The sequence below is a fragment of the Macaca nemestrina genome, chromosome 1, assembly GCF_043159975.1.
Source record: "Macaca nemestrina isolate mMacNem1 chromosome 1, mMacNem.hap1, whole genome shotgun sequence".
Classification (NCBI taxonomy): domain Eukaryota; kingdom Metazoa; phylum Chordata; class Mammalia; order Primates; family Cercopithecidae; genus Macaca; species Macaca nemestrina.
This window is the reverse complement of record NC_092125.1, coordinates 110370991-110395907: the sequence shown is the minus strand read 5'-3', so window position 1 is coordinate 110395907 and position 24917 is coordinate 110370991. Positions and strand designations below refer to the sequence as shown.

General features: G+C 44.9%; 1 protein-coding gene and 1 non-coding gene across 2 annotated transcripts in view; one reads left to right on the top strand and one right to left on the bottom strand.

Annotated features, from left to right (window-relative positions):
* LOC139360234 (myomegalin-like) overlaps positions 1–24917 on the top strand; it is a 139221-nt gene that overhangs the window by 13215 nt on the left and 101089 nt on the right. The window lies entirely within an intron of this gene.
* TRNAE-UUC (transfer RNA glutamic acid (anticodon UUC)) lies at positions 21799–21870 on the bottom strand. Its single transcript has one exon. It is a non-coding gene; the product is annotated as a tRNA-Glu (tRNA).

Genomic DNA, 24917 nt, shown 5'->3' with positions numbered 1-24917 from the left:
GTAACAGTTAGTTTTCCACTTTGTCTTATAGAAGGTAAAAACCATGTGTATGTTATGTTTGTCTCTAAAAGAAAAAATACTAATATTAAATAATTTCTTATGACTGTGAGTCACTCACTTATTTTTCTAGTAATTGATATTGTATATTCCTAGTGCCATTAAGTATGTATGTATGTAACTTTTACAGTTTTCAGTGAAAGTTGTAATTTTTTTTTGATCAGGGCTCTTTAATCTCATTTTAATTTCCTTTGTTTGAATGAACTGTAGTTATTTTATTTATTCCTGTATTAACCATCTAAACCAACTGTAACGACATGTACACTAATAAAGAATTGAACATTTGTAGTTGTTGGCAGTGAGCCCAGTTGTTGGTGAATTTAAAGCTTAAAATATGGGAGTGATTTGCTGCTATATTTCTTTTGAGAGATAGAGGATGAAGAAACAGAACCTAATAGTGATCATGAATTTTAGGGAAAGTACTGAAAAGCATGGGGTCCCCTCTGGTTTCTTGTGTTGAATGAGGCGAGAGTAACCATGTGATTGCAAGCGGAAGACCTCTTGTACTCTTAAGGAGGGAGAGTGCATTTTTAAAGGTTTTAGCAAAATGTGAAAAGCTGATGTTTGTGCTTTGCTTTGTGAATTTGGCTTCATTTTACTTATACATCAAGTCATGTAATCTCTTAAATCTTACAAGTATTGATCCATTTCAACAAAAAGGTAAATTTAAAATGCAGTTTTTGTTATTTGCCAAAGAAGATTCATGAAAAATTTATATCCAATTATTTTCCAAATAGTTAATTTCGTTTGGCATTTTACCACATTCCTTCCTTTCTTTCCCCACTTCCTTAGTGTAATTTAAACACTGGCAAACATTTTTTAGAAACCAAGAGGAAAAAAAGAACAAATATCAAAAAAGACATAGAATTTTATATGGTACAATTTCATGTCTAAAATGGGTTTGAAGAAACGCAACTTTATATCATTACAAAGTATGATCATCTGATTTCCCTTACTACTTTTTTAAATTATGTAATCAGATGATTTTATATTTTTGGGGGGGAAGCGGAATATTGGTTAATTTTACTTGATGTTTTCAGTTGTCTCTGCCATTCATGTTTCTTTTTCGTGTTCAGTGTTTCCAATACAATTTGTATTCAAGGATTTTAAAATACCAAACTGTAAATGAGTACAGTGGATCGTTTTCTGTTAGGATGTTAATATTATACAATGAAATCTATAAAGTGTTGTCAGTTTGATTATTGACACATACAACATGTTTACAAATAAACTGTGGTGTTGATCAAGTTAAAAAAAGCGGGGGCTTCCATAAGTCATTTCAAGTGGACTAAGCTTTAAAGTTCCCTTTGGAACCATCCTCATATGCAAAACGGCTATGAGTAGGGGAAAAACTCAGGCCTCTGAGGTCCCCTGAAAGAGTTTTGCTAACGTCATGATTGGCTTTCTATGTTATCTGAAGATTGAGATCTCCATGAGGAGTGAAGATAGGTAATGCCTAAGGCTGAGGCATTACCTCACTGGGTCACCTTAGCTGGGAAGGGAGGTCAGTTATCACCTTGCAAACCTTTTGGTAATCCAAATCTTGGGATGATTTCTTTAAGTAAGGATTTAGACACTTCCAGTACTTTTCCTGTCCTTGTGGGGAAAGCTTCTATCCACCTGGTGAAAGTGTCTATAAATACTAGCAAATATTGTTGTCCCCTGTAAGGTGGCATCTGGGTTAAATCTGTCTGCCAGTCTTCACCATGGTATGTTCCTTGGTGTTGTACAGGTTTAAGCAGGAATCAGGGTATGGGGTGGATTCCTGAATGGTAACCCTTTTTATAGTTTGGAACAGTCCCTTCCCCAAGAATATTTAGGAAACTAATTTGAATGGAAAATCCAGTCCCAAATGTGAGGAATCATGAAAATGTTTAATTATGTCCCATTTGTCAGCCTCAGGAATAGAGTTTGTTATTTTCTAGCAGCCATCCAGAGAGGTCTCACTGGAAGCCTTTTACTCAGTTCCTTTAATGTCCTTAGGGGTATAGTATGGTGCCACCGACATGGATGGAGTACCTGGTAGTAGCGCAGCAGCCTGAAATACCAGGGTTTCCTTAGCTGTGGCCTTAGCTGCTCTTTCCACCAGGGACTTTCCTCTAATCATAAAAGTGTCTCCCTTCTGGTGTCCCCTGCTGTGAATACTTGTTCTTTGGGAGTTGGACGGCATCTAAAAGTTCCAAGATCTGAGTAAAGTTGTATGGGGGATCCCTTGGCTCTTGATAGTCCCCTTTCCTTCCCTATGGCTGCAAGAGCATGAAGCACCAGGAACCCATATTTAGAGTCAGTAAACACTTTGATTCTTGAGGTTTTTGTTTCCTCCCCCTTTTTTTGAAATGGAGTCTTGCTCTGTCGCCCAGGCTGGAGTGCAGTGGCATGATCTCGGCTCACTGCAAACTCTGCCTCTCAGGTTCAAGTGATTCTCATGCCCCAGCCTCCCATGTAGCTGGGATCACAGGCACCCACCACCTCACCTGGATAATTTTTGTATTTTTAGTAGAGATGGGGTTTCGCCATGTTGGCCAGGCTGTTCTCGAACTCCCAACCTCAGGTGATCCACCCATCTCGGCCTGCCAAAGTGCTGGGATTACAGGCATGAGCCACTGCGACAAGCCTTAAGTCTTTTCATAGTTGGAAGGCCCTAATTAGAGCAGCTAATTCTGCTTTTTGAGCAGAAGTCTGAGAAGGTAAACACTTGGCCTCAATGACTTCTTGTTGGCTAATCTTCCTATCTTACTTCTTCATGAATAAAGCTGTTTCCATCTCTAAACCTCTCAACATTGGGGTTAGACAAGGGCTTGTCTTCAAGGTTGGGCCTTCTAGAGTAGATCTCTTCCATGGTTTCCACACAGGTGTCGATGAGTTGAGGATCTGTTTCTTAGGACATGAGGTCCAGCAACAGAGTAGCAGGGTTTAAAAATCAGCATACTTTAAGGGTAACATCAGGGGTGTCAAGCAGAAGGGCCTGATATTTAAGTAACTGGCCCCCTGGTAGCCATGGTGTACTTTGGCCTCTAGGACCCTCTGTACTGTACTTCATGGGGTGGTGTGAGGCGGGGGTTGGTATAGCATCTAATTGTTGTCCCAAGGTAAACTTACTGGCTTCTTCTACCACTAGAGTGATGGTAGCCACAGATCTCCAGCTTCCTGGTTGCCCAGCTGCCACCTGGTCTAGCTGTTTAGAGAAATAAGCCACTGGTCCAAGGTAATTCCTGAGCCTTTGAGTTAGGGCATCCAAAGCTGTAACTTGTTATTCATCCACATAGAGGGTGAAAGGTTTTTCTAAGTTTGAGAGTCCTGAAGCAGGGGCTGTCCCTGGCTTTCCTTTTAAGGCTAAGAATGCCTGTTGACAGGTTCCACTCCACTTCAAAGGCTTGTGACCACTCCCTTTTGGAGGTTCATAGAGTGGTTTTGCTATGAGCCCAAACCTGGGAATCCAAACCCAGCAGAATCCAGCTGTTCTCAAAAAGGATTCTTAATTTGAGGGACCTGGAGTGCCAGGATGATCTCTTTTCATCCCTGGGCCAAGATCCTGGTCCCAGGAGTGAGCATGTGTCCCAAATATGTGACCCTTTGGACAGAAATTTGGGTCTTTGGGGGACACCTGATACCCTTGTTTTGTTTCAAAATTAAAGACTTGAATTTTAGTTTTATCAGAGTCCTCCCCGAGTAGGGCTGGAAATTAATAGGTCATACACATATGGTAAGAGGGATCCATTCATTAACTGCAGTTCCCTTACCTCTTTGCAAACAGATGGGGACTGTCCTAAAACCTTGGGGACAGGACAGTCCAGGTAAGCTGAGATATAGCATGAGTGTCTGGATTAGTCCATTTAAATGCAGTAATGAATTTGGTGTCTAGGTGTAAAGGTATGTAAAAGAAAACATCTTTTAAATTGAATACTATGAACCAATGAGCATCTTCAGGGACTTGAGTTATTATTGGGTAAGGATTAGGAACTATTGGGTGACTGGAACTACTGCCTCATTAACTGCCCTAAGATCCTGAACAAATCTATATTCCCCATTTGGCTTATTAACAGGGAAAATGGGGGTGTAACATTGGGAATAACAGGATTATAATAATCCATACTTCATTATCAGGGAATGGATGTCCCTCAGAGCCTAAGGTCTAAAAGGATTTTTTTTTTTTTTTTTTTTTTTTTTTTTTTTTTTGAGACAGAGACTTGCTCTGTCATCCAGGCTGGAGTGCAGTGACGCAAGGCTCACTGCAACCTCTGCCTTCCCGGTTCAAGCAATTCTCCTGCCACAGCCTTCTGAGTAGTCGGGATTACAGATATGTGCCACCACACCTAGCTAATTTTTGTGTTTTTAGTAGAGGTGGGGTTTTGCCTTGTTGGCCAGGCTGGTCTCAAACTGGCTTCAAGTGATATGCCCACCTTGGCCTCCCAAAGTGCTGAGATTACAGGCATGAGCCACCACACCTAAAAGGATATTGTTTTTCCCATAGATAATTAACATTGGATTTCAAAATATCCTGGACTGGGAGTACACTTACAGTTCTTCCAGGACCTCCCATGTCACAAGCAGACGGGTCTACTTACGGAGTAATATGTGGTGCAAGGAACGTCTTTACTTTATCTGTGTTGAGACATGAACTTAGAGCTAGGAGAAGTGTCCCTTCCCAGCCTGTGGCCTTCTCTTCAGGTGCTCCAAATTGAACTGCAGCCTGTTATTGGGAAAGTAAGTCTCTTCCTAGTAAAGGAATAAGGCACTCAAGAATAAGCAAAAATCTGTGGGAAAACATATGGTTCCCCACAGTGGAACTAAAGGAATGGGTGAATCTCCTAGCTTTTAGCTAGACATCGATCCTCACTACAGTACAGGAGTGCGAAGACAGCAGCCCCAAGGACTAGATCAGAACTGAGAAGGTGGCTCCCATATCCAATAACTCAATATTTTTACCCGCCATGTCAAGAGTTACCTGACGGTCTTCTGTAGAGATGGTAAGGTGTCTGGTGGAAGCTGCAGGGAACCCTGGACCCTGTCAGTCCTCTGTTTTCTTACCCATTAGGGGTCGTGGGAACTCAGACTCCCTTTAGAGCCTGAGGCAGTCTTTCCTCCAGTGGCCCTCTTGCTTCCAGAAGGTACACTGATTCTGGCCCAGGGGCTGGCAAGCTGGCTTTTGTCTGGGCATCCCAAAGCCACTCTTACAACACTTTCTCAGGATGGGCAGTTCAAAAGCAGTAGGAGGCTGAAAGCAGCTGCTAACAATTGCACTTTTTGCCTATTTCTCTTGGTTTTCTCCTCTTCCTTTGCCCTGTCTCTATTGTTGTAAACTCCAAAGGCCATGTTTAAGAGTTGGCTCATGGAGTTTGGGGTCCCATTCCTGCCTTTTGTAACTTCCTCCTAATGTCAAGGGTAGATTGAGTACTAAAATGCATGCCCAGAACAGCCGGCCCTTCTGAGGTGTCTGGATCTACATTAGTATATTTCCTGAGTGCCTCAACCAAGCAGCCCTAAAACAGAATGGGATTTTCATCCATCCACTGAGTTACTTCTCTATCCTTGTCATAATTAACTGGCTCAATCATACACCTTTCATACTTTCTATTAAACAAGTTAGCGTGTGATTTCTATATTCAAGTTCTTGGGAACCCTTCTGGTAATCCCACTGAGGGTCTCTACGTGGACCTGCATCTCCCCCTACATAAATGGCATGGCCCTGGATATGAGCAGCTGCTCTATCTGCATATTCACAGGCCAGTACCTAGAATCCTCGCTTCTCCTCTATAGTACAACAAGTGGAAAATAATATTTGCAAGTTGTGCCAAGTTAAATCAAAGGACACGATCAACCTAACAAACTCCTCTATAAACTTCCTTGGATCCTTCAAAAACCAGCCAAATTTCTCCTTGAATAAAGCCAATTCGGACATAGGAAATGGCACATATATTCTGATTGTTCCCCTAGCTCTGCTAGCTACCTCCCGAAATGGACACAGATTCTATTCAGGCACTGATATAGAGCTCCACTCCTGGTGGTACTGGTCGGGCTTACTTCCTTGGGCAGTGGGGGATATAGGCTGGAGCTAGCTGAATAAAAGGGAGGGGTTCCTGAGGACACTGGGGTGGAACCCCACACTGGAGAACTGGCAGCATCCCTCTCAGAACTGGCCTTCCAGGGGGAGCCGCTAGGAAGGAGCATCGAGGATATCCCTGCAGTTTCTTGGTGAATGAAAGTAACATGAGCCAGACACATCCTGCAGTTGACTCTTAAGTCAGAATCCTGGTAGGGGCCATAAAAGCCTGTACATAAGGAACTTCTCCCCACTTTCCATCCTTTTTACTGAATAAGTCCAATTGTAAAATAGTATTATAATGTAAAGAACCAGTTTCAGGCCAAATTTCTTGTTCTCCCAGGAAAATCTGCTTCTTTTTCTTTGAGTCATCTGATTTGAATTTGCTCCAATTGCCTTAAAGACACGCTAGTGGGGAGTCCTTTGGGATGCTCGCTGTTGTCCTCATGTCTAACAAGGATCTCTACTACACCCAGAAGTTTTTCTAAATCTAGCAAAACCTCAGTTACTTTTCCTTTCAAATTCCCACCTCCTGCAGAGAAGATGTAAGTACAGGTAGCAAAGCATTATGAAAGTAGATTATGAAATAGGAATGGGCAGTAAAATGACGGGTCTGAATTCCACAGAGAGTGAAGAAAACGTTTTAGGTTGGAGAAAGAGGGATTAAAAGAAACAAGGCGATCATGAAAGGGAGGAAGGGAAGGCATGAACAATGTTGTCTGCTGAGCTGCCAGAGAATCTATCCAGCAGTCACAAACACTGAGGAAAAATATTTGGACAAAATGTTTGAGTGGCTGCTGCTTGTCTGCCACTATGGGTAGTTGTCACTTGGGTCAGGGGTCCAGGAACCCCTGGTCCCTGTGACCAAGAGTTCAATATGGGCTTGAGCAACGTCACATAGGAAGGGGCTCACAACTGGCTGTTATGGAAAATTGTAATCTTTTAATTTAAGGGCAGAGAAGATGACATCAACACTTCCCCAGGGGAGGGGCTCTAATCCACAATCCTATAGGGAATGTCAATGCCGAAAACCCCAGAGCATCCAGGGGGAGGCCAACAGTGACAGTCGAACTCTCACCCACAACAAAATGCCAAAAACCCAGAGTACCCAAGTATCAGCCAATGAGGGTCCCCACACCAAATGCTGAAGCTCCAGGGGGTAGCCAATGGTGAACCCCAAAGGCCAAATTGGGGGCCACCGAACAATATGACTCTGGCATCTCAGGGTCAACACACTGAGGGGCTTTTCACAACCAAGTGTCCTGCTTTAAACAGTTCTTGACTCTGTCCTGTCCTGTATCGTGTCATGTCCCATCCCATCTTGTCTTGTCTTGGTGGTCACCAGATGATGCAAGGCAGGACAATCCCAAAATTGGGGCTTAGCCCAGGAGAATTCTTGGCTTTGCCCAGGTGAGAATTCAAGGGCAACCAAGTGGTGAAAGAAAGCAACTTTTGTTAAACTGGTACTGCTTCTTGTGGAGCAGGGCTAACCCATGGGCAGTATGTGGGTTGCTAGCTAGCTGTATTTATACCCACTTTTAATTAGATGCTAATTAGGACGTGGGTTATTCAGAACTTTCTGGAAAAGGGATGAGTAGTTTCCAGAACCATATAAGGTAACTTCCTGGCCATTGCCATGGCATGTTGACATGGCATTTATAAACTGTCATGGCACTGGTGGGATTGTCTTTATGCTAATGAGCAGTGAGGGCAACTGGAGGTAGCTTTTGTCTCCATCTGCTGGTTTTGGTCAGGTTCTTCACTGCATCCTATTTGGACGAGATCCTGCTCTGATCAACAGGGCCACAACCGGAAAATAATCCTGCCACTTTCCTACCTCAGTAGAATCTCTGCCAAAGAATGATCTTGAAAGTTTGCTGTTTACTCATGATCTGGAAAAATCTTCCTGTACATGCCAAATTCCCACCCTTGAGATTTCTGAATGACCAACAGGTAAAAACAATATACCCCAATGGGACTGTTAGGTTTCATATAACTTACTCTCCTTTGGATTTCCTTTTCTGAAAATAAACTCTTCATACACATTGACTTGTCTTTTGCAATCCATTGTAAAAGTGGGACATCTTCTTCAGAAGCTTTGAAACGTACAAATTAGCCTCAATCTTAACTACTAGACTTCCAGGCTAGAAGGCTGATTCATATAAGAAAGACTAAGAAGACATTTCACCCATATCCTGGGTAACAGGAGGGGATCCTTTAGATAGGTTTGTACACCAGACTGGTAACCTACACTTTCTTCTAGCAGCGAGAGGTACTGAGATCTGCCACTCCCTCCTGCAACGCAAAGACTCACAGAGAGCCAAAGTTTAGCCTAGAACTCAGCGAGCTCTTCACAGTCTCCCATGTTTTACATTTTCCTCCACAATTATTTACCTTGAAAGATTTCAAACCTACAGAAAAATTGGAAAAAAATAAGAACACCTGTGCACTGTTCACCCAAGTTCAACAATTAACATTCCTTTACCTTTTTGCTCTGTCTACACACACCTACACACACATTCATATTTCATAGTAAATGCAGACCAAAAAAACTCCACTTCATCCCTAAATAGTTCAGCATCTATTTCATGAGATTAAGGATGTTATCCTATATAATTATAATACAATTCAATTATCAAACCTAAGGATATTAACATTAATTCAATAGTATTCTAATATATAGTCCAGATAAAAATTTTCTAATTGTTTAGAAAATGTCATATCTATACACATATGTGTGCATGTATATAGATATTTATGCATAGTGTGTGCATGTGTGTATGTTGTATTTACATAACACACATGCACATTACATATGCATAAGTGTCTTAATTTAATGATATGTATATACATAAATAAGTTACATATCGTTAGCAGGAAGATGCCTGTATCCATATTTTAAAGGTTTCTCCATATGTAGTGAACTGTAACCTAACTGGATGCATAAACAACCTGTAACCTACTCTTGTGCCAATGACTGAGTTTTAGTCAATTAAAGATGGCCAACTGTTCAAAGTGGGTTCAAATAAGACAAACTCAGAGCTGTAACCAATCCGATTATTTTTGTACCTCACTTCTGTTTTCTGTAAGTCACTTTCCCTTTTCTATCCGTAAATCTTCCACCACATGGTAGCACTGGAGCCTCTCTGAACCTATTCTGGTTCTGGAGCTTTCTGATTCAGGAATTCTTCTTTGCATAAACTGTGTGTGTGTGTGTGTGTGTGTGTGTGTGTATTATATATATTATATACATGTGTAATATATATATGTATGTGTGTATATATTTACTTAAGAGAGAGAGAGAGAATTGACTTGTGGTACTAATGTTGCTTCCCCAGGTTCCAAGTAAAGTTCCTCAATTGCACTTTAGTTACCTAGAACTGTCCCTCCATTTCTTTGTTCTTGTTGCTAAGTTTTTGAAGTGGATATGCTAGTTATCTTGCTCAATATCCTGCATTCTGATCAAACTAAACATTTTTGGAAAAAATGTTTCCTTCCTTCCTTTCTTCCTTCTTTCTTTCTTTCTACAGGAGTCTTGCTCTCTCACCCAGGCTGGAGTGCAGTGGCACGATCTTGGCTCACTGCAACCTCTGCCTCCCGGATCAAGCAATTCTCCTGCCTCAGCTTCCCGGTAGCTGGGACTGCATGCACCTGCCACCACGCCTGGCAAATTTTTTGTATTTTTAGTAGAGACTGGGTTTCACTGTGTTAGTCAGGATGGTTTTGATCTCATGACCTTGTGATCTGCCCACTTCGGCCTGCCAGAGTGCTGGGATTACAGGCGTGAGCCACCATGCCTGGCCCTTTACTTTTTTCTTGAAACAATTTATTGATGTATGCTTGATATACTAAAAGCTGTACATATGTAATAAGCACAACTTGCTGAGTTTGAAAAATAATTAAAGACCCATTAAATCACCACCACAATGTATACAATAAAACTATTCAGCTGGGTGCGGTCGCTCACACCTATAATCCCAGCACTTTGGGAGGCCAAGGCTGGTGGATCACTTGAGGTCAGGAGTTTGATACCAGCCTGCCCAACATGGTGAAACACCATCTCTACCAAAAATACAAAAATTGGTCAGCATGGTGGCACGCACCAGTAATTTCAACTACTCTGGAGACTGAGACATGAGAATCACTTGAACCTGGGAGACAGAGGTTGCAGTGAGCTGAGATTGCACCACTGCACTCCAAGCTGGGCAACAAAGGGGGACTCCATCTAAAAAAAAAAAAAAGACTGGCCACCTCCAAAAGTTCTCTCCTGCCCTCTTTGCTTATTATTACTATTTTTTATATTCTAATTAATACAAAATAATTTATACGTATTTATGGGAGTACATACAATATTTTGATACATGCCTAAAATGTGTAATGATCAAATCAGGATGTTCAGGATATCCATCATCTCAAACATTTTATCATTTCTCTGTGTTGGAAACATTTCAAATTCTCTCTTCTCAGCTCCTTTGAAATGTACAATATACTGTTGTTAGCTGTAGTCACCCTGCTGTGCTGTTTCTTTTCTGAGACTCCACCTAACCCCTTGATGTTCCAACTGCTGTGGTTGTCTAAACTTTCTCCTCTGTTCCTTTAACCTAGGTTTTGTATTGTAATTTAGCTAACCCAAGTAAGGTGGAGCAAAGTTTGTTCTATAAACTAAAAATAAAACCCTAAGTCCCCCAACTGACCAAATGGACCCCCTGTTGGCCAACGGGACCCTAGGAAAACCTTAAAAACTGAGTCCCAGGCCAAGAAGGAACAGGAGGCCAGACAAGCCTCATTATATTCCCAGCCTTTTGCAGTTTAGACAAAACTGACCGATATTAATGTTATCACAGAGATCATAACGCTGACAGAACAGACTCTTTATGGCAATAAGACACCAAATTATAAATAAGACACCATGCCAGGCAAGGGTTAACTCACACACCCCCTACATGCAAAGAATAAACTATGTTCTAACTGCCACAAGGTTTTTTTTCTAGCAGCTAAACAAGCACTGGCCTTGAAAATAGGGAGTGTTGAAGCACTTGCTGCTCACCCCTCACCAGATACTGAACCCCGCTGTTCCACAAGCCATAACTACAGCCTTGACTGACAAGAGACTGATTTCAGTAACTTTCTTCTGATGAGAAGACCAGCGACCATGGACTGGTTCTGTCAGTTTTACAGTATCTCTGCCTTTGAGTGCCTTTGTGTCCTGAAAAGACCTTTGTGTATAGGGCCTAACTGCAATGCATTAAAATGCTAAGTATCCATAACAAGGTGAACAAGGTTGTATGTCACCTGAATGTTCAATAAGCATGCATTAGGAACCCCTTCATAAATATTCATGAATCCTCATATAATTTGTTGAATATGTATATTAGGCCAACCCATTCAACTTAAATTCCTGTCTTGCCCCTCCCTCCCTCAAAGTGCCTGCTTCTGGGCTTCCTGCGTTTCCCAGCCTGTCAGGATGACCACCTTACACGCTGTAACTCTTTATAAGAAATAAATTCTCCTCTGTAACCTCACAAATTGTGTGGTTTTTCGGTTAACAGCTCTCTGCCGAAAGTTTGCAAAATGGGAAACTCACTACATGCCGTTCTTCCACATGTCTGCCTGCTTTTGTTCAGTCTTCCAGCACTTTCATATATATATATATATATATATATATATATATATATATATAAAAAATATATGTTTCTAATTTATAGTCGTTATCTGTGGGAGAGTTACTCTGAAAGCAGCAAGCAGCCATTGCCAGACGCAGAACTCATTCTGTCAGTAATGACAGCTCAGCAAATAAGGCAGGAGCCCCACCCAGATATGGATCAATGTATGGCTGTATAACCTTCAGCAAGCTGCTTAGTCGACCTCTGACGTCAGTAGTGATGTGTGAGCAATGGAGATATGAAAAGAACAGGAGTGCTAGGGTGCCCAAGGGAGAAATGAGTAGGTAACAAGGTTTTCGGTTGGGAGCATGAGAAACAGGCAGAGGGTCGCCATTAACTCCCCTTCTTCACCAGGGTTTTCTGTAACCCAAGACTACAGAAACTCTTCTGCATCTGGGCCTTGGGGCACATCGCAAGTTCCAGTAAGAAGGGGGAAGACCGCCTGCTTTTGGAGACCTTACAAAACACATATTCCCTGACTGGGAATCGAACCTGGGCTGTGGCGCTAAGCTGAATCCTAGCCCCTAGATCACCAGGAAAGTGCCAGCAAGCATTTTTCATTCCTCTTGCCTTCCAAAGTTTCTCCAAAAGGTGAACCTGCCTGCAATGCTCACGAAGCCTGGCAGATGCACAAGTCAAAACTGATCTAGAGGCTCTGAAGTCCGCTGTGCTCCCTGAGGAATGCGGAGCCACTGGAACCGCAAGCAGCTTCAGACAGGAGCCAATGAGGCCATCAAAACCCTCAACAGAGGCATCTGTGAGTTCACTGTGGTGGCTGCAGACACCACGCTGCTAGAGAACATTCTGCACCTCCCACTGCTGTGTGAAGACAAGAATGTGCTGGGTCTGCCTGGAACGTTTGTTCACTGCAACCTCTCCCTCCTGGGTTTAAGCGATTCTCCTGCCTCAGCCTCTGGAGTAGCTGGGATTACAGGCACATGCCACCAGGCCAGGCTAATTTTTGTAGTTTTAGTAAAGATGGCGTTTCACCATGTTGTCCAGGGTGGTGTCAAACTCTTGACCTCAGACGATCTGCCCACCTCCATCTCCCAAAATGCTGTGATTACAGGTGTGAGCTGCAGAGCCCAGTCTAAAAATATTACTTTTGTGGGGCACAGTGGCTCACGTTTGTAATCCCAGTGTTTGTGAGGCTGAAGTGGGTGGATCACCGGAGGTATGGAGTTCAAGACCAGACTGATCAACATGGTGAAACCCCCGTCTCTCGTAAAAATACAAAAATTAGCTGAGCGTGTTGTGCACACCTGTAATCCCAGCTACTTGGGAGGCTGAGGCAGGAGAATCACTTCAACCGGGGAGGTGGAGGATGCAGTGAGTCGAGATGACGCCACTGCACTGTAGCTTGGGCAACAGCGAGATTCCATCTCAAAAAAAAAAAAAAAAAAAACAACCCAACAACAACAAAAAACAACAAGAACAAAAGAAAAAACATTATCTATCTATCTATCTATCATCTATCTATCTATCTATCTATCTATCTATCTATCTGTTCTTATTTGGTGTGAATATGGAATATTGACTCCATATCCTTGGCTTGAGATCCAGATGCAGCTTCTGATTGGTTTTCTCAGACAAATCAACCTGTTCCACATCTGTGCTCCGAGATGGAGGGCAGCCAAGCAGGACCCCCAGGAAATAACTCCTGAGCTTTCAGAGATGTAATCACATTGTCAGCCCATGGAGAAATTCCGGCATTGGAAGAGAATAAAGAGAACTTTGTGAGATTTCCTGATCTAAAACTTCACATTGTTGTGTCGCCCTCAACCTCCCTTGCTGAAATGACTGCCCGGTGGCAAATGTGCCCTTCCCTCCTCACCACTCTGACTAGCAGGACAAGGAATGAGGTTCGCTTTGAGCAGGTTTGTTGATTAGCAATGGCATTCCTTTCATATTTCTTTAGAATCACCTACCTTCAGGTATTTCCAACCTTCAGGAAAGCAAGGGTGTTGCCCCCCGATTTCAAACCGGGGACCTTTCACATGTGAGGCGAACATGTCATCACTCCACTACACAAACCCCTCCCAGCTCCTGGCACAAGACACATTCCTGAAAATGTTACCATTTGCTGTTTTTAACTACTAGAGTTTCCAATATAAAAAATTCAACTGCTTTTCAAAATTTGAATGAAAAAGACACCAGGAAACACAATCCCTCAGGCAGACAGGCTGAACCTTCATTTATAGTTCCATGCCTAGCCCCGAAGCCAAGACCCTAGGGACCCCCAATCTGGCTTCGGCATGCCGCATCTCATGCAGGGTTTCCAGGAACTGAGTGCCCGTGTTTGGGAAATTTCCCAGCTGACAATCTCTGGCTCCCAGAAGCTTCAGGAGCTGGTGGGTTTTGAGTGTTGGAGCCCTGAGTGTTCCGTGCCACACAGGAGTGTGGACCCGCCCCTGCAGGGCTGCTGACTGCGCCTCGGGGGCCTTTTTCCTGGTGCTGGCCATCAGGGCTCTTGGCTCAGGAGATTATGCTTCAGGTCCTGCCAGGAACCATAGGACCCTCCCTGCCTGCCCTTCCCCCAGGCCGAGGGGCCTGACCCACACGTTCTTTCCTTTCCAGCCCTTTGGCCTCAACACCTTGAATCTTCCAAAAGGCATCCTTCACTGCCACTCTCGCTTAGTCTATATGACTCCATTTAAGCTATATTTATTCACACGTTGAAGTTTTAGCAGGTACTGTAGCAAAGCCTGTGTCTCAAGGCATTTGACTGTTTGAAAATATAGAACATCCAGCCCAGGCCAAACTGTGCTTCTTGGCCTGCATTGAACTGGTTGGAAGAGCAGGCCACGAGTTTTATAAAACACAAGGGTTTCAGAGCCATCACCAGTGAAGGACATAGGAGCAGCCTATTCAGATTTCATGATCACAGGATCTCCACCTCCATCCTGAGATTTTTTTTTTAAGGGCAGTTTTATTGCATTCTTTCATAACACTTGAAACATTTTATTTGCCTTTTTAATATTCCTGCTCAACAGGTCTTGAAGTGAATTGTAACAAAGAGGTAAGGGCAGTTTTCAGAGAAACGCAGTGTCTGTGAAGTTTTCAAGTTTGTTTCACAGCAAAAGGTCAGCAGGCAGAATTTCCTTTTGCTGAAAGATGTTAATGTTGTTCCTAAGGTGTTCTTTAGACACGAGTGTAGAAACAAATTTGGGGAAGAAAGTGCCATTTTCTCCAGCAGTTGCTTTTCTTACTGCAGCGGTTACCATGTTTCCTTCACATCCGAAGTTCGAATGCTCCCACGCTGGGGAAAGTGACTGAATGTTCGCTGGATGCCAGGCTGCAGTGTCCAGCTTTGTTCTGCTTTGGCTCAGCCTGGAGACTGAGACTGGACTGGACTGTGTCTCCCTCACTAGAGACTGGGAGCCCAGTTCCAGATGAGGCAGGCATCATGGGAACTTTTGATTAGGCAATTTTGTGGCATCTTTTTCTGCTTTCTTCCCTCTGAAATCTCTTTCTCTCCCTCTCCACTGACCCGGAAGAGAGGATTCACCGTCTTTCTGACTCAGAACACTTTGGGGTCCTTCCTGGACAGAAAAAAAAGGGCAATTGCCCTTTACCCTACAGGAGCAGAAAGGGCTGCAGGTATCTGGAGACCCACAAACTCACTTCGTGGGCCACTGAGTATCTGTGCCCTGTGGGATCCTGTCATACCCAAAAGCGTGCGGCTTGAAGCTTCTCTGCGGACTGAACAGGAAGTGTGGGGTTCCTGACTCTTCCAGAGGAGCCGCACAGAGAGGTCTTAGCATGTCTCTGGACCTTGAGCAGAGGCCAGAAAGAGGCTTGAAGGTGAGGGCAGAGCCAAGAAAGGGTGGAAAGACAGGCCAACCCACTCTCCCAAGGGTACCTTCTTCAGGACAGTCATTTGCTCTAATTCAGTGATCAGAAAGGAGAGGATTGTGTAGAGTAACATCTCTACTTGAAAACATGAATTCCTACCTTGATGTGGAGTCTGAGCAAAATATCGGAATCAAAAAGAACTCTGGTTGGCTGGGCAAGGTGGCTTATGCTGTAGTCCCAGCACTTTGGGAAGCCTAGGCAGGCTGATCCCTTGAGCTCAGGAGTTTGAGGCCATTCTGGGCAAAATGGTAAAACCCTGTCTCTGTGGTGGTGCCCCTGTGGTCCTAGCCAGTCCAGAGGCTGAGTTGGGAGAATTACTTGAGCCCGGGTGTTTGAGGCAGCAGTGAGCCATGATCACGCTATGTACTCCAGCCTGGGTGACAGAGCAAGACCCTATCTTAAAACAAAGTCTATGATTTTTTTTTCTCTGTGTATTGCAAGGATGAGAACAAAGAGTTCCAACTAAGATGGAAACAGTGCAGATGCGAAAGGTTTTAGGGGAAACCTATGGTGTTCTGTCAGGGACCACGGGCCATACTTGAAAGAAATTTCATCCAGGCTGTCTGGTTTCCTGCATGTCTCTCAGGCCTGCTGTTGGTGGTCCCAGGGGCTGAGCGCTTAGCCCCTTCCCAGCTTGGGTGCCTCCTCTTTTGCCTTCTCACAGCAACCTGGTCCACTGTGCTGGCTCCTGTGGCCATCTCTCCACAGCCATGCTGTCACCTTGAAATGGGGCATCTCTAGATTGGTTTTTTTCATTAAACTGGGATATGAATACATTTATTAGGATGCTCACAAAATAAATGACACATGAATTAGCACTCCCCTCATGTGATAAAGAATACACATGACCCACACTGTGGCAGGAAACAGGGGTAAGGGCTATCAGAGCTGGGACTACTGAAGAAATCTCAATTCACCAGAGAGAATATGTTTCCTTGGATTCCATCATCTCTGCTGTAGCTACCAGCCAGGTCTCCACAATCTTCCCAGAATCCTTCATTCCAGCACCAGTTCATGTTCTTTGCCCTTGCCACTCCGGACTCTTTCAAGACCTGAGTCCACTGATCCATGTCTCACTCACCCGCCTCTGAAATCTTGCATCACATCTGTTTGGTATGTTGCTGCCCGGCCGCCATCAGGGGCACAATTGTCAGGTGGAGGAAGAACATACAACATCTTACAAAAGCAAACAACAGGGCGACATTAGTAAATGACACTTGGACATAAATGAAACAACCTCACAGAAGACATGCTTCCTCCCAATATGATCCATAGTCCCCTAGAAGCAAAGGAAACCCCTCGATCATTTTCACATATGAATGATTCTGTATGCCAGGCACAGGGGTATATAGTGGGTGGTGTTTACTTCCACTGTTCCCTGCACACAGTCGAAAGTTAGTGACTGGAAGCTAGAACCAGGTCCGTATCCCTGCTCCCATCAGGGTCTCCTGGCCCTTCTTGCCTTTGATGGTGCCACCACTGTACTTCTTCTGTTCTGAACATTTCTTCATTTTTCAATGGAGAGGATAAGAGGAGAAGGATGGCAGAGAGAGGGTGGGCAGGGAGAAGTGGGAAAACAACCCTGTAAAACAGAACAAAAACTGTACAAAACCCCAGAAACCAGATTTAGTACTATAATATTTTATAAAAATAGAAAGCAGCTGAAAATAACCTCAGGGGGAGGAGTCAGCAGAGATTGTGCAGCAGAGGCCACAGGTTTAGACGCCACAGGTTTAGACGCCACAGGTTTAGACTAGGAGCCTTTCAATGGAGTGCTGAATGGACTGAATCAGCCTTCTTTGATGGTGACAGAACAGGTGATGACAGGACTGGAGACCCCACAGGCCCGCCCCAGGGCCTGCCTGGAGTGCACAAACATTCCAGGCAGACCCAGCACATTCTCGTCTTCACACAGCAGTGGGAGGTGCAGAATGTTCTCTAGCAACGTGGTGTCTGCAGCCACCACAGTGAACTCACAGATGCCTCTGTTGAGGGTTTTAATGGCCTCATTGGCTCCTGTCTGAAGCTGCTTGCGATTCTAGTGGCTCCGCACTCCTCAGGGAGCACAGCGGACTTCAGAGCGTCTAGATCAGTTTTGACTTGTGCATTTGGCAGCCTTCGTGAGCACTGCGGGCAGGTTCACCTTTTGGAGAAACCTTCGGAAGGCAACAGGAATGAAAAACGCTTGCTGGCACTTCCCTGGTGGCCTAGTGGCTAGGATTCAAGTGAGAAAGCAGTGGAACAACATCTTAAAAGCACTGAGGGGAAAAAGTCAATGTGAAATTCTACAAAAGCTGAAAATTCACTACCATGAGCCTACACTACAAAAAGAAATAAAAGAAAACAAAAAGTTAAATGAGTCCTCCAGGCAGAATGAAACTGACATCGGATGAAAATCAGGATGGAAAAGAAAAAAAAGAAACACCACTAGAAATGACATCTACGTAGGCAAATAACATAATTTTAACATCTGACTTTTAGCCAGGCATGGTGGCTCATGCCTGTAATCCCAGCACTTCGGGAGGCGGAGGCAGGCGGATCACTTGAGGTCAGGAGTTTGAGACCAGCTTGGCCAATATGGTGAACCCCCCTCTCTACTAAAATTACAAAAATTAGTCAGGTGTGGTGGCTCACGCCTGTAATCTCTGCTACTTAGGAGACTGAGTCGGAAGAATTGCTTGAACCCAGGAAGCAGAGGTTGCAGTGTGCCAAGATTGTGCCACTGCACTCCAGCCTGTCCGATAGAGCGAGACTAGTCTTAAAAACAACAAAAACAAACAAATGAAAACACATCAGACTCTTTAAACAAAAGTAATAAAGATGGATTGTAAGGTTTATAACACGTGTAAAGTAAAATGCATGACAATAGCATAAATGCAGAGAGGAGTAATGTGAAGAGGTACGACACCACTTGAAGGCAGACTATGATGGGTTAATTTTTGTGGAAAGCAAGGCAGAATTTTTGAAGTTTCTTTCTTCATATACTTTCAGGTTCCCATACATACAACCTAGTTTGTTCTGGAGGGATCTTTTTTTCCAGGAGGCTTGGAGGGGGACCTTCTGCTTTGTGTCCTCATGGGATGCACAAGACACAAGGGAACAGTCTCTCACTTTCAAATACGGTCATAGGCCTGCAACTTTTTTCTTTTTTCATCTTTTAAATGAGAGGAGATTCTCACTGGTCTTGAACTTCTGACCTCAGGTGAGGCTTCCCCTACGTAGGCTTCTGAAAGTGTTGGGATTAATCTACGGAAGCCACCGCGCCTAACCACAACTACCAACATTTAAAAGCACATCCCTGGGTGAACTCGAACCACCAACTTCCCGGTTAACAGTCGAATGCGCTAACCGATTGCACCACAGAGACAATCTCGCTTGGTCGTCTTCGTCTCAACATAAATTAAGCAATCACTAAACTCTAGGGGTTGCCATTCGCTTTCTGCAGGAAAAGTGTGCTGACTACAAAGCTTCGGAAAACCGGAGAGGCTGAGGCCGAGTCGACTAATCGTGTTGCTGCACGTTGGAAACGTGTGCATTGCGTGACTCTGAAACCAGAGGGCGGTCGAATGGCCTTCACCCTGCGTTGACCCTCTCCTGCTTCAGAAGCCAGGGCCTCTGGAAATGCCTGGATCTGCGACCCCAACCTGAGCCTAGTAAGGCCCAAGGAAAGCTGACCGACCCGACGGCTCTCCTGGTAGCTCTTTCTGGGTTTTTGCGCCGCCTTCAGGCAATCCTTTGCTCCGCTTCTCCCCTCACTCAACTCGGCTTCAGTAGACGGAGTGCGTGGGGCGGGAGCTGGAAAGAGGCAGGCGAGTCAAAAAGGAAAACGTGAAAAGGAGGAGGGAGAAGCAGGGGAGACCAGGACGAGACAATGCGACAGCCCAGGCTGCCCGTGCAGAGGGCGCGGGCTGGATGCAGAGAAGATGGGAGATGTATCAGAATGGAGAGGAGAAGACGTGAGAGAAAATCACAAGAACCTGTAGCTGCCCAGGAATAAAGAAGTAAAAATCGCATAAATGTTTTTACATTAAAAAAAAAAAAATCGGGGGACAGGGCGCGGTGGCTCAAGCCTGTAATCCCAACACTTTGGGAGGCCGAGGTGGGCGGATCACTCACTTGAAGTCAGGAGTTTGAGACCAGCCGGGCCAACATGGTGAAAGTCCGTCTCTACTAAAAATACAAAAGTTAGCTGGGAGTGGTGCGCACGCTTGTAGTCCCAGCTACTCGGGAGGCTGAGGCGGGAGAATCGCTTGAACCTGAGAGGCGGAGGTAGCAGTGAGCCGAGATCGCGCCAGTGCCCTCCAGCCTGGGCGACAAAGCAAAATTCTGTCTCTCAAAAAAATACACAAATAAATAAAAGAGGGGTGGGGAAGGAAAACGACGGGCAGGAGGTGTGGGGCGCATTGGGATTCTATAGTGGTTAGTACCCTGCCTTGTGCCTGCAGCAACCTCTGTTCTAATCCGAATCCTGGTACAGTCAGACTCTATCTTGGACCCACTGGGGCGAACCCACGTGTCTTTTGGTTTGCTTTAATTCCTGCACCAGCTGCGGCCTTTATCTGCAGCCAGAAAGCCAGAAAGCAGGGTTTACCGCTGGCCCCACAGCGCCATACTGTCTGGGGAAAAGAAGGAAACCCAATAATAGTACACAAACAACGGCCCAAAGAGAAATCTTCCAAGTTCTCTATGTCTCACCGTTTAGCAGAAAATATCAAGCAACTCTCAACCTAGCTGGTCTGTAGCTTCCACGAATGAAATAATGTATTTATTGGAGTCTTTCTGGTTGAGATACTTCAAATATTTGGTGGAGCTTTTAATGAGAGAGAGAGACACTCTTGAGTACGGAAGAAAAAAATGAGGGGGTGTGAGGATAAGGCGACTTTAGGACAGAAAAAAAAGTGACAAGGAAGCCACGTAAATGTTTTCGGGTGGGCGTGAGGAAGCCATGTAAATGTTTTTGGGTGGGCGTGAGGCGATGTCAGTCTTGAACTCCATTATGTTAAGTAAAGAGCGCAGCCCTCTTCTAGTACAAACAGTTTCCCACATTGAGGAAATCACAGGGATCAACAACTCCAGAGTGCGATGAAGAACCTTCATTCTGGCAGAACCCCCTTCGTGACCGCCGTCTCTACCCTGCCAGGTAAGTGGGATTGAGCGCATGCCCTGCAGGGACAGCACAGCCTCCTCGCCCTGGCCGAACGCTCAGGGTCACCCTCCCCACTGCCGCCCCTCGCCATTCTTCCAAACCACTCTCCGCCAAAGATTCCACCGACAGTCACCCCACACCACAACCCAGGCCGCCTTTCAGCAGCGGCTCCCGCCCCGCAACCACCGCGCCCTCTCATCCCCGCGGTTCTGCCCGACGCCTCTGCCCCAGTCTGTGCACTTCACCTCCCTGGCTCCCGCTCTCCCCTGAGCTTAAGGTGGACGCGGGGTTCTTCTGAACCCCTCTTAGGGTACTGAATGGAAAATGGGGAGTGTGCGTAAGTGCTTGGTAGAGTGTAGACACTGTGGGATTTGACTATGGTACCATCGCTTCGACGTCCTAGTGCTGATTTTTACACCTGCATTCCGCTTAGGGCACCGGCAACAGTTTTCCATTTGTGCCTACTCCACCTGCTGTCTTCGTTGGCTCAGCGAACGCGGCCTCCCTCTGCCGCTCAAACAGCAAACGGGACCGCCCTCGAGGACCTCACCTGCCGCTCACCCAACTCCCAACTTCGCGGGCATCACCTCCAGTCACCTCTTCCGACGGCCTAACGAGCACTTTAGCTGCTAAGGGAGGTGAGGAGGCTGCGCTGACTGGCCGGTGCCCATGTCCAGGGAACGCACAAACGCCATGACTTGGTTTGGCCTCTCTCTTAGTTATTTGCAGCTCAGCCCTATAGGCGCCTCCGGGACGGCGACGGCAAAGAGGATGGGCTTATTGGGTGCAGCTCCACGGGGGCTGGCACCTCTGCACGGCTGTTGTACACCCGAGCGAGACGCTCAGTCGCTCTCCTAAAGCCGCTTCTGCGGATGACAGACAAGGAGATAAACGTGAGAGGAGGTACACCAGGACCTGCCCCCCTTCGCCCGGGATTGCCCCTCGCTGCGGAGACTATTCTGCATCTGGCCCTTGGAGCAGGCCGGCTGACAGCCTAGTAAAGAGATTCCTGCGGGAGGGCGGCCAGTGCAAAACAGTTCCCTGACCGGGAATCGAACCCGGGCCGCGGCGGTGAAAGCGCCGAATCCTAGCCACTAGACCACCAGGGAGACATAAAAATGTGCTTTCTCTCCCTTCTTCGGTCTGAGGATAGAATTTCCCTGTGCTCTGGGAGGACTTGGGCCTTGTGAGGGTTGCTCTTTGCTCCTGGAGTCATCTCACAAGACCTTTCTACAAAAGGTATGTACATTCACTCATTTGAACTTTAAGAACAGGCGATTGTAACCTATGGGAATAGACATCAGAATAGTGATTAAGAGGACGCAGGGTGGGAATTGCCTGAAAAGGGGCTCTAACAGGACTTTCTCAAATGATGGCAATTTTCTATAACTTGAGCTGGGTGGTGATTACATTTATCAAAATTAAACGAATTGCACTAAAGATTTGTGCACTTTATGTGAACTGTAGTTTATTTACTGTTCTCATTGCTTGAACCTGGGAGACGGAGGTTGCAGAGAGCCGAGATTGAGCCATGGCACTCAAACCTGGGTGATAGAACAAGACTACATCTCAAAAATCATAATAATAGAAATAATTTACTGTTCTCATAAAAATCAGCTGATGGGGAATGGAGGCAAGCTGGTGTAGACCATGACAAATAGTTTAGATTTTATTGTAAACTCATTAAATGCCCATTCTCATTTTGTGTTTTAAAAAAATTCCACTGATACAGCCGTTTTCTCTACCAGAAAAGACTATAATCGCATTATTTCATCAGTGAAAGCTACAGACAAAAGACCCTTGAGAGGCGGCATCTTCACCTATGAGAATTTTTTCTGCTCAATTGTGAGACAAAGGGCATGTCCAAGCTTTCCTTTTGGCCAGGCCACCCCCTAGTTTATGCACTGTGGGCTAAACTTCAGAAGCTGGCGCCCTTCCAGGCCAGCAGTTTACTCTGCTCTCTGGAGGCTGCTAGGATTAAAGGCGAAGGAAAGGACAGGTCTATTAGCCACAATCACAGGATAGAAAACACTGCTGTGACTCAGATTAGAACCCAGGTTGTGGGAACCACAACTACAAGTATTAACCACTACACGACCACAAGGCCTGCTGACAACCATTGTACTTCTTATATTTTTTAAATGTAAAAACACTCATACTATTTCCTATGCTTTATTCTTTGATGTCTGCAAATTATCGTGCTTTTCTCTCTTTCATGTGCTTCTCCGTTTCTCTCTCCCCATTCTGCTACATAATTTAAAAAAAATCTCATTTCTCAGGATCTGGCCACTGCCTCTACAGCAAGCCTCCTGGGAGCTCTGGTTGTCCCATCAGCACCTCTGCCTTCTTCCGCTCCGTGTTTTTTTGGTTTGTTTGTTTGTTTTGACGGAGTCTCGCTCTGTCACTCAGGCTGGAGTGCAGTAGCGCGATCTTGGCTCACTGCAACCTCTGCCTCCCCGGTTCAAGCGATTCTCCTGCCTCAGCCTTCCAAGTAGCTGGAATAGCAGGTGCATGCCAACACATGCAGCTAATTTTTGTATTTTTTGTAGAGACGGGATTTCACCATATTAGCCAGGCTGGTCTTGAACTCTTGAACTCAAGTGATCCTTCCGCCTAGGCCTTACAAACTGCTGGGATTACAGGCGTGAGCCACTGTGCCCGGCCAAATTTCAGGCAAACACGTGTTGACACATATTGCCAGACACACGGAATCCCTCGCAGAACATCAGTGGGCCCACAAAACACGTGGAGGCCAAGGTGGCTGACGATGTTAGCAAATTCAGTTCACGGTGTCTGGGGTAGAGCCCCGAGGGTCCACTGGCTACCTCTGTGCAAGGACCAGTCTCCGCTGCTCCCCACACACCTTTCTTTGGGCCACTGAGGCCTCTTGGACCTCTGAGGTGACTGCCCGCCCGCAGCTTCTCTCCTTCCTGGAGTTTCATTTCTCGATCCTCTCCATAGTGGCTCAGCGGTAAGGCCAAGGTCCAGCACGCGAATCAGAAACCTGATGGTTCTTTGGGTTTGCAGGGATCTGCCCAGAGAATAGATGAAAGTAACAGGTACCAATATGAAAACTGCAGTGACTCACAAGAAACACTCCGTGCTTGCCACTTTGCTAAGTGGTTTGTTTAGTCCAACAGCTCAGCTGCATGGGTCCTGGGTTAGTCTCCTGAATGTCTTTGCCACTACTTTGGTGAGTGTTGTCGTCATTTTACCTTGTGGTGGCCAAGCCCCTAAATGCACTATTAGGTTATGCAGTATAATTTTTCTGGGAAGATGGGTAAAAAGTCACAGTGAAGTTAAAAACACCTATTGCATCGTCCAGGATTATGAACCCAGGTCTCCCACATGGGAGGCAGGAAGTCTACCACTGAACTACCAATGCCTCTCCCTACCAACTGCCCGGAGGATAACTGAAAAGAGTATCCAGAAAGACTTAGAAACTTGCAAGTGGCTTTTTCAAGTGTTGACTAAAAGCTAACAAAGACATCCAAACCAAATGTTTTTATAGGAAACTTTTACTAGACAAAGTTATAAATATCAAAATAGCTCATTTGTCGGATCAAACTCTTAACTCTGAAAAAGGTCTTTCTACCTGCATTACAAACCCCATAATAAAACATCAGAAATTCATTCATGTTTCTTTTCTCTAATCCTAAATCTTCAATTCTCAACCTCAAACTGCTGCCTTAGTGTCTGAGAAGGTAACCTAACTGATAGCTTAGGTAAGTAAAGTTCAAATCCAGGGAGGAAAAAAGAAGCAGAAGTAGAATTAGAAGAAAGAGGAAATGAAAGGACAGAATCAAGGTAGAGATAATGAAGAAACAAAGGTTGGTATACTGAGTTAGTCTTTTGTTGCTGCTTTTTTTTTTTGGCAAAAGAGTAATGATCGGTCGTATAATCATTATAATACTATTATTTGTCTGCTTGAAGATGTATAAAGCACTTGAAGGAAATGTGATATAAAAAGATTAATAATGCTTGCAGTCAATATTGTTAGGGAGATTCCAATTTCCTAAGTTAACATGCTTTGATGTATTAGCTATTTAAGAAGTAGACTAGATTAAGGAAATATTGACGGTCAAAATATTAACATATTAGTCTTTTGATGAAGTTCAAATAGTAGAGAGATTTCTTTCCTCAATTTTCCCTGGAG